The 7,436-nt window shown below is 33.5% G+C and overlaps 1 pseudogene; it reads right to left on the reverse strand.

Annotated features, from left to right (window-relative positions):
- Positions 1-1,283: 1,283 nt before the first annotated feature.
- LOC126724064 (receptor-like protein 15) lies at positions 1,284-6,648 on the reverse strand (annotated as a pseudogene).
- Positions 6,649-7,436: the final 788 nt, after the last annotated feature.

The raw sequence follows: 7,436 nt of genomic DNA on the forward strand, positions 1-7,436 counted from the left end.
GTTTAATGATGACTATCTCGTACCATTTGTGTTATAATTTTTACATTTTCTAGGAAAGCCTATACTATATTAAAGAAGACGTCGACGACTTTGGCGTTAATCGTGCTTTAATTCCTAATTCATATGTAGTACTCTTTTGGAAAATATTTCATAGTGACTTTAGCATTAGGAGTAATACTACTATACTAGAGATACTAACTATAGGGAAATTATTGTGTACTCCCGGAGTAACATAAATATATACTCCCTCCTCTCACATAAATGGTAGGTCTCATTAATTAAATTCATGGTCGGACCCACCATTTATGTGAGAGGAGGGAGTACGCATTTATGGTACTCCGAGAGTACCTAATAATTTTTCATAACTATAGCATCGTATGGGAATGTGTTTGCAGCCTCTCATTTTTATAGTAGATTAAAATGCTTGATTTGTGCAGGAATTTGACCCCAAGGCAACGTGAATTGATTGAAGAGTTTGCCAAGGAAAAGCAAGGGGAATATGATACGCATGCTACTGCTGGAGCATCAGGGTAAAATGTAGACCAATTGGTGTCATTTGTTTGCTAATTCTTAGCAAAAAAGGATATAGGTAACTGAAGAAAAAGCATCAATTGTTGAAAGACCCACCCACTCTATAAGTTTTGTAGGAGTGACTAGGTCGTTTTTGTCCTTTTTTCTTGGGGGTGTGTAATCTTTTTCTTACAAATCACAATGGTAGTTTTATTTGAGGCGACAACATTTGATCACTTGAATCTAGAGTATCTAAGTTGTTATTGTACATATTATTTATTTTTCTTTAATATTTTTCACTATCAAGAACTTCAAATCAGTTTATCTGTCATTTTTGTATTATGCTATGAATGATGTTAGGTACATGGATATTTAGATGTCACTTGGAATAAATCTTTTGAATATATAGATGGTTCAATATTTACTGAAGCATTTAGAAAAAACACTATTTGGTTTTCTTTGGAGCTATCAGATCAGACAAGTGCTTGTACATAGGATTGGATGTCCCCATATTTTGGTTTTGAACATTGTGAAATCATGAGCATGTTTATGTGATTTTGTCAGAGTTCATGGTGAGTAGAAAAAGAGTTTGCAATTTCGAAATAATTTGCAAGATTTAAGATTTTCTTGCCGTTACATGGCACTTCATGGCTAGACTCCTAGCCCCTTGGGGGTAGCTGTATTTCTCTGTCTTTGCATAACTCATATATTCAATTAAAGCAACAATGCAAAAATACAATCCTAGTCCTTTAAAATTACACAGCAAATACAGATTTTGCACAACGTAGTATTAAAATTCAATCTTTAGATTCAAAATCCAACAAGAAGAGACACACATACATGTAATCATTAAAATGCAAGTCTAAAATTAAACAACTTACGGTAATAAACCACAACAAAATAGTAGCAATACAAGGCTATGCAAGGCTGAAATTCAACAACTTACGGTAAAGAACCACAAAAAAACAGCGATATGTATCAATACAATCTTCAATGAGATTAAACCAAGCCCTACGCCAGTATGGTTTTAAGTAGAGAACTGCAGCCATTTCCAACAGGACTGTTATGTAAGCCACCACAAAGCTTATGTAGAAGATACCCATGTCCATGAAACTATCACCTTCTTCCCCGTCAATATCCATTGGCATTATTGATAGTGGTCTCATTTTGGTGCAACTATTATGTAATGGAGGTCCACACAAGAGAGGGTTCCCCTCATAGCTGCTTTCACCAAAAGTAACGAATTGATTTTTTCTGTCGGGTGTTGTTCCTGATAAGTTGTTGTGTGCCACAATAAAGACCGCTAGAGAGGTCATTTCAGTCAACCGAGGTGGAATTTTGCCATTCAAATTATTGTAGGAAAGATCCAGACTTTCTATTTGATTTAAATTTGAGAATGTTACTGGGATTGGTCCGGATAGATTGTTGTGTGACAAGTTCAATGCACGAATGTTGCTGCTCATCCTACCGAGTTCCAGTGGGATTTTACCTACTAGGTTGTTGCATGAGAGGTCAATTCCAAACATGTACTCAAGGATGTCACCCTTGTAGGAGTAAGTTCTAGTTTTTGTAGTGAACTCTACTTCTTCTTCAGCATCCATAACTCCGTGAAACGTAGATAGATCATAAGGGAGATATTTGATAATATTTGACTTTGTGTTCAAATATAATGACAAACTCCTTAAAAAAGTTACCCCTGAAGATAAACCTCTTAAAGAAGTTTTGTGGGCAGATGCATCAAAAGTAATGTTACTCAAGCAATAAGGAATTAGACCTGAAAATTTATTGTAGGAAAGATCCAAAATGTTTAAATTCTGCAAAAGGCATACTTGAATTGGAATTTGACCTTCTAAATGATTCGCTTTCAAAAGGAGAATTCTCAATGATGAGAGGCTGCCAATCCAATTGGGAATGTTTCCAGTTAGATGGTTATCTCGAAGATTCAGTGCAAGTAGATAGGAGTTGTTTTGGAAAGAACTTGGAATTGGACCGCTCAAGCAATTTTTATTTAATTGAAAATAACTGATACTTGAGGAATTGAAGCAAGATGGAACAGAGCCAAAAAGATTGTTGTCAGAAAGGTCAAGAAATGCAAGATCAACGAGTTTGCATAACTCAATTGGAATAGGACCTTCAAAATGATTTTTGGCCATAACAATATCTTCTAAAGATGTCACATTCCCTATCCATGTTGGAAGTGTGCCTGAGAATTGATTGTTGTCCAAATGCAAATTTCTTAGATTAGTCCAATTAGAATTGGCAGGAAATATTTGGCCACTGAAGCTATTGCTTGATAATATGAGTAATTCTAAATTGTAGCAACCCATTATGAAATGCATTGGTATGGTTCCTAAGAAATGATTCTCAGACAAGTCTAGACTCCGTAAGAAAACCAAATTCCCAAAAGAAGAAGGAATATTGCCTTCAAATTTATTTCCTAACAGTTTTAAAGATTCTAAATTTGGAAAAATTAAACCGAGGTTTGTGGGAATTGGACCATGTAAGTAATTATTAGAAATATCTATGCGCAACATGTTGGGACGAATATCATATGGCACCATAAAAGGCCTTGTGAAAGAGTTATTATTTACAATAAAAATCTCCAATCTTGTCTTGTTCTCTAACAAATAGGTAGGGAACTGCCCAACCAACTTGTTGTGAGAGAGAACAATAACTCGCAAATCATATTGGTAATGAAGAAGTCTGGGAAGTGTCCTATTGTGAATGTTAGACGAACAATTTGACAAACTGAAAACCTTTAATTGGAAGGTGGGAATCCAAGTAAGGGAGTCAGGTTCCAAAGCTAATCTATTGTTATCACTTAATAGGATCTTAAGATTTGAGAGGTTGGAAAGGAAGGACAACGTGGATGGGATCGCGAAGTTGTTATCTGAGAGAGAAAGGTACTCAAGTGATGTCAAACTTGATAGTGGAGACTAGACAATGTTCCCATTGAAGTGATTGTTAGAGAGATCCAATACCCGGAGTGATATCAAGTTTGCCATACATGAAGGTAGTCTCCATTCAAAATTATTGCCGCTGAGGTCTATCTCTTGAAGCTTCTTAAGTTCACACCAGCCTGTATAATGTGATAATTAGTTATTAGGTTCTACTGTTGTAATTATTCGAAGCAATATCATTGTGAAAAAAAAAAAAAAAAAAAAAAAAAAAAAAAAAAAAAAAAAAAAAGAGCCTACCTTGGTCAGGTAAGGTGCCATTCAGTCCACAATATGACATTGTCAATACATTAAGAGAAGTCATAACTCCAATTTTATGAAGAAGACTTTTATCAAACGACGAACCATCCAAGTTCAACTGCTCAAGGTTGTTTAGTTTGCTCAACTCTAAAACAAAAGCAGAAAGCTTATTAGAGGTATGTAAATCAATAAAAAAAAAAAAAAAAAAAATGTGATACGATAGAGCATAAATTAGTACTGATTGCTCAAAATTATTAAGATACCACACAGAAGTGTTAAAGTAGCCAAGACCACTTCCGCAACTAAGATTCTTTGAAAGAAAGTAATTTTATTTTATCTAATAATAGTGTATAGAGTATAGACTACCACATAATGTGGCAGTCTATATACTTTCATATTTTAGAATTTAATTCAAATTATGAAATTAATTTATTTCAACTAAAGATGATGCTTTTCCTTGAAGATCTCAGTCTTATTTTAAGAGTGCGTTGTTAAACCTTTTTTTTTCCCCCGTTTTTCTACAACATCTAAATCATTTTTTTTTTTTGCTACAGTTACTTCCGATTTAGGTAAATTCCCTTTTACACAAATCATATCAAAACCATTTTTTTTATTTGAACTCTTGAATTTGTAAAATCTAGCTGGTGTCCCATTTGATGTGCGTGTAAACATTTTATTCGTGGGTTGCTTCTTTTTTTTCTTTTTTTTTAAGAGAGTTTCAACCTATAGCGTTCGCTCCTGATAATAGCTCTTTATAATCAGACCAAGACACCAATCAGTTTTTGGCATAGGCGGGGATTGAACCCTAGATCTCTTATACAACCATAAGAGACTTTACCAGTTGAGCTAACTGGAACTCTATTCGTGGGTTACTGAAGTAGGAATATAGAACAAGTTTGAATTGCTCACTCTAGGCAACGTAGAACGACCTTGAAGCTCCTATGTGATTGTTGGTTTAGGCCAAGAAAGGTATGCTAAAAAACCAATATTAAAATCTCCGCTGTGTAGTCTTTGTTTTTAACATTTTGAATACAAAATTTTAACAAGACGAAAATAGATTATGATACTTATGAAAGACAATAAGTTTAGTCTCACTGAATTTCAAGAAATTTGATTATCAATATTTAGAATAGGGTTTTTATAGAGATTTTCTACTATTATGCCAGTGATTAAAAGTAAAATGCAAAACAACGCCACCTTGATGTCAATGGTATAACTTACCTTTAGTGGTAAACGATCCCTCCAAATTGTTATTTGAAAGATCTAATGTCTTCAACGATGGGAAGGCAGTTAATGACTCAAGAACTTGTGCACTGAAATCATTCCCACTCAAGTCTAGGAGTTGCAACTTAGTTAAGATGCTTGAATCTATAGGGCAAAAAGAAATATCTCAAAAACATCGACATGATAATTTCATTTGGCATACCATACCAAAGAAGTATTTGATTTGAATCAATGAACATATATTTTTATAGCCTATATACCTTTTGTTGTCACGAAGTCATGGATATTATTCTGACTCAAGTAAAGCTCCTCCAAGTTCCTAAATGCTTTAAATTCTACAATAAAAAAAATTACATAAAAAATCATGAGAAAAAAAAAAAGGAACCTTAGGTGCATAAATACTTTTCATTTAAAATAGCTAAGGAAAAAATGGTGAAATTTAGTTGCATAAATATCAATGATTGATAGGAGGGAAATAAGAAATGCTACATGCTCAATAAGCGTGCATGAAACACTCTTCCAATTATATTCCTTTGCAAATTAATGAGAGTTTTACCTTGGATATGGATTGATCCATTCAAATTGTTTTTACTCAAATCTAGTTCCTTGAGCGATGCAATACCACTTAAGGATTGCAGAATACTGTGATTGAAATTATTATCATCCAAGTGAAGCACCTCCAGCTTGCTCAACAAAGAGAATCTTTCAAAACCTGCAATTTAGATTATTTAATTTGCATATCTGTGACTTTATATTCCCCACAAAACAGTACAAAATGAATCTTAACATGCAACTAATCTGTGGTCTACATTTATTTTTAAAGAAAAGGTAAAAAAGAAAAAAATAATTTCAAACAATTTACTTTGGTCAAACAATTAGTTGGAGGATTTTACCCAAAAGGCTTACCTTGGATGGGGATTGATCCATTCAAATTGTTGTACCCCAAATATAGTTCCTTGAGGGAAGCAATTCCACTCAAGGATGAAAGAATGCTGTCATTGAAATTATTATACTCCAAGTGAAGCACCTCCAACTTGCTCAACACATATAATCTTTCAAAACCTGTTTTTTAGATGCTTCAATTTTCACATCTGCAACTATATATTCCCAGAAAACAGTATAAAATGATTCCTAAAATACAACTATTTTTTTCTCGACTATTTAAAAAAAAGGATGTAATAGATAAAATTAGAATATCAACAAATTAAATACTTTGTACTTTTCTTAGGATATAAACTCAGTACCTTCATTTGGGACCCATCCACGAATCCAATTTTCACTCAAATCGAGGTACTGGGGCTCTTCAAAGGAAAGAAATAGAGAGGCATTAAAGTACGAACCTCTCCCACTTTCTCCACTCCAATAGGAAATCGTGCTATTAAGGGCAAGTTGGATTACATGGCCAGTAGTGATGTTGCACTTGACACCTTCCCACTCACAGCAATCACTCTCTTTGTTGGCTGAGTCCCAAGGTGTAACATGATAATCATCAGTGTAGTTGACAGAAGCTTTGTATTGCAAGAGTGAAATTCTCTCTTGCTCCCAGCAACCAAAGCACCCATTCATACCTAAATGAACCAAAAGTAACACCACCAGCCACCACCAATAACGTCCCAACTCCATTAATTTTTATTTTCCTGATTTTCTATAACAATAAGACTAACAAAGGTTTTGCTCAACTCTGATTTATAATTCCAAGCACAATAGGTTTTGAGTTGAAATAACACTACAACCATCCTATATATACCTACTACATATACAACTTTCTTAGATATCTTGTCCTTTTTCCAAAAGCAAAAAAGTTACATCCATTATATGAATGACTTGGACTAAGACTTTGCAATCTGCATCGTGGTGTCTTTCTACCCAGCTACATACAATGACGATCTTTTCTAAATAAAAAAGGTGCAACAAGATAATTTATTTTCTTTTGATGATCAATAAATACTTTGATTGAGGAAAGTAAAAAGAACCAATGGACTTATCGATATAGTTTCATTGTATCAAGTTTGACTTTTGGTAGATCTCATAATGTTGTTGCACTCTTTTCTAGGAATTTACCAAATTCTTAGATCTCTAAGAGAAAAAAAACAAAAGAAAATAGAAGAAAATTAACACACTTATTTATTTATTTTTGTTTTTATCTAATTCATTCACGTTTTCCTCTCTATCTTAGTTTTTTTTTTTTTTGTCTAATTCAATCAAGAAGCTGGAAAGCTACATCCACTACTAATACAAAGGTAGTCAAGGATGGAACTAGTATTTTGAGTTAGGAAGGCAAAGTATAAGAAAAAAAATTATAAAATTCCAAAGACAAAGACAAAGACACAAAAACATTGTTTTATATGTAATAAATTACAAGACAAAAAATATCATTATTTCTTACTACATTATTATAATAAATTCATTGTAAAATTATAAGAAAAATGGAGCCAAATATAAAATTGTGGAGAATATACTTTTTCTCTTTCCACCTGGGCCCCTTGGGACCCCACCTGGCTTCAT

The sequence above is a fragment of the Quercus robur genome, chromosome 4, assembly GCF_932294415.1.
Source record: "Quercus robur chromosome 4, dhQueRobu3.1, whole genome shotgun sequence".
Classification (NCBI taxonomy): domain Eukaryota; kingdom Viridiplantae; phylum Streptophyta; class Magnoliopsida; order Fagales; family Fagaceae; genus Quercus; species Quercus robur.